This window comes from Oncorhynchus nerka, linkage group LG18 (genome assembly GCF_034236695.1).
Source record: "Oncorhynchus nerka isolate Pitt River linkage group LG18, Oner_Uvic_2.0, whole genome shotgun sequence".
In the NCBI taxonomy this organism is placed as follows: Eukaryota; Metazoa; Chordata; class Actinopteri; order Salmoniformes; family Salmonidae; genus Oncorhynchus; species Oncorhynchus nerka.
Window position 1 is genome coordinate 18,995,651 of NC_088413.1, and position 3,325 is coordinate 18,998,975.

The following is a 3,325-nucleotide window of genomic DNA, read 5'->3' on the forward strand; positions in this document are numbered from 1 at the left end:
ATAAACTACACAGTTAGTGGCTGGACTCCACCATAAACTACACGGTCAGTGGCTGGACTCCACCATAAACTACACAGTCAGTGGCTGGAATCCACCATAAACTACACGGTCAGTGGCTGGACTCCACCATAAACTACACAGTCAGTGGCTGGACTCCACCATAAACTACACAGTCAGTGGCTGGACTCCACCATCAACTACACAGTCAGTGGCTGGAATCCACCATAAACTACACAGTCAGTGGCTGGACTCCACCATCAACTACACAGTCAGTGGCTGGACTCCACCATCAACTACACAGTCAGTGGCTGGACTCCACCATAAACTACACAGTCAGTGGCTGGACTCCACCATAAACTACACAGTCAGTGGCTGGAATCCACCATAAACTACACGGTCAGTGGCTGGACTCCACCATAAACTACACAGTCAGTGGCTGGACTCCACCATAAACTACACAGTCAGTGGCTGGACTCCACCATCAACTACACAATCAGTGACTGGACTCCACCATAAACTACACAGTCAGTGGCTGGACTCCACCATAAACCACACAGTCAGTGGCTGGACTCCACCATAAACTACACAGTCAGTGGCTGGACTCCACAATCAACTACACATTCAGAGGCCCAACCACTAAGGCCACATCCCAATAGTCTCAATCTGCTTCCTTCCTTTTCCTGTCCCCTTTCCTTATCTCCTATCACAGATCAGAAAGACCTCACCATATGAATGCAATAAGATGGAACTCTATCAACCTACCAGGCCTCTCACATCTCAGTCATAACAAAGGAATGGAATTCTGTCAACCTACCGGGTCTCTCACATCTCAGTCATAAGAAAGTCAAGGTAACAATCGTAACCAGCAGTATTGGAATATTGGAATACTGTATAAAACATACCCTGGACACTGGCAGGAGAGACCACTGAAAACGAAACACATACTAATGAACCTAGAGGCCTTCAAGTCTTGACACGGTGCATTCTGCACATCAGCCAGCAGAGGACAGTATTTAACTCAACCAGCTAAAGGAATGATTGGCAGACAACCCTTTGACTAGGCCCTGGGTAGGCAACCTTGTTGCTGGTGTGCCGCAGGATTTTGTCCCAACTAGGCTATAATATAATATATAATATACTATAATATTTAGAGAGAGAGAGAGAGAGAGAGAGAGCTATTTCTATACTAGATATGTATTTGTTTTAATTTATATATATTTAAACATGTAGAAAATGGTCCTCTGTTATTACACATTTTGCCTGTATTTTTCTACCATAATGTCTGAAGGTTCACCTCAGCCTGGTCTCAATTCCCCCAAATCCTTAGACATGTTCCCTAACCCCGTTGATGACAAGTACCAACATCGCGCTGAAAAAATATACAAGAAGGTGCAGGAGGAATATCTTCCAAATGAAAGCAGCAATGTAAGGATCTTCAAACAAGCCTGGATGGAGGCAGAAGGATGTGCAACAGATGTGAAGGAATGATTCCAAAAGGACAAGTCCAAGTACAAACAAAAGACCTGTCACACCACATATCGAAGAGCGAACGTGGAGTTTGCCGATGAAGTGAAAACGGTCATCAGATTTTGGTTTCTTTGCCTCCAGCTCTTTCCTAATGAACTTGACACATTTTGGAGAAGAGTCCTGCTTTGAGATAAAGACATGTTTTGGCGCTGAACTGAAGTCCTACCCAGAGATGGGGAATTATGAAAAGGAGGTGTTAATTCCACCAAATGAAGCGTTCAAAGTTACTGCCATGCAGTAAGAGAGAAAATTATGAAAAACCTGTGGTACAATGTTGTGTGTAAACTAAAGAGTATCAAGCCCACCTAGGTTATCCTGAATTTCAACATTTTTAAGAAGCTAATTATTAATTAATAAAATAAATCTTGATCTTGAATCATTGTCCCTAAATAGAATTGAAATCAAACAGTCCGGCTACTTATCCTTCTTATAGTAAATGAAGCCAAACAACGTGTCCTCGGTGTCTAAAGCTTTCATTGTAATAAGATAATTGGTTTATTGGTGGATGTTATATAAAGACCTCATCCTGACTACCAGAAACAGTGATTATTAAGATGTGTGTATTAACCTGTGTATCAGACTCCATAGGAGACTGTAAGCTTTCTGCAGCTTGTTTCAACACGAAAAAAGAAAATCATTGAGCTTGACAGCCGTATGTCTTGTCCTTTTAGTTTTCACTTTCACTGTACTACATTTAGACAGTCTGAAGATACAACATTACATGGGCCATTGATTAAGATGTAATACAACATGACACAAGTTGAATTGTCCAATAAACTGATACAGGAAAGTAAAAACTGGTTTATTTATAAATGTTTATTGCAATTTATTCCTTTGTACAGAAACATCAAACAATAGATTACAAAAAATGATCAAATATTACAAAATACTACCCCTCCAGTCATTTTCTCTCCAATAAGAGGGAAATCAGAAAGGACAATAAAAACTGGGTAGAGGTAGGTAGGTAGGTAGGTAAAGACAGAATGAGAGAGAGAGAGAGAGAGAGAGAGAGAGAGAGAGAGAGAGAGAGAGAGAGAAAGAAGTCTACAAGCAGTACCTGGATTATTAGGTAATACACTAACTTCAAATAGTAAATTCTGGATGTTTCTTCACAAAGTGCCGCGCCCTGATTGAACCACAGACATGTCACCCATCACCAGTTGATTCTCATAGCAGGTGGGGCCCCGCCTCTGCCATCCTTGTTTGGCTCCAAAGTTTATACTAGGGGCCTCAAAGTTTGCCGTAGTGCTGTTTTCCTTATTCCCTGATAGGTATATGGTGGTATATTGGCTATTAGTATCCCAGTCCTGAATCAGTCCCTGATTAGAGGGGAAGGATGATGATGAGGTTTAAGGGTATTTCTGTACTGTTTTGCAAGCAAGCAAGCACGCATGCACACAGGCACACACGCACTCACACACATACACACGTTCACACACGCAAATGCACACCTTTTCTCAGTATCAGCAGTGGTGTTGCTGTTGTTAGTCATGTTCACACACAGACCAGTATGAGAAGTGTGAACAAACAATTCTCAGAAGCCATGTGGTGTTTCCTGCCTGTGTGTGGGTGTGTGTGAGTGTGTAAGAATATGACCTCTATTGATCTGTGCAAACACACATCCCTCCACAGCTACAGTATGTCTGCTGGATTATGTTCCATCTATACAGTGGCTGGACTCCAGCATAAACTTCACATATTCAGCTATTATCCCAATCACTATTTCGAGCGAGAGAGGGGGGGGGGGGGGGGGGGCTGGCATTACATTTCTGTGTTAGATAAGTATTTGTTTTGTTAT

The 3,325-nt window shown here is 42.2% G+C and overlaps 1 pseudogene; it reads left to right on the forward strand.

Moving 5' to 3' along the window:
* The first annotated feature begins 1,278 nt into the window (after window positions 1-1,278).
* LOC115127327 (T-cell ecto-ADP-ribosyltransferase 1-like) lies at window positions 1,279-1,836 on the forward strand (annotated as a pseudogene).
* The last annotated feature ends 1,489 nt before the right edge of the window (window positions 1,837-3,325 follow it).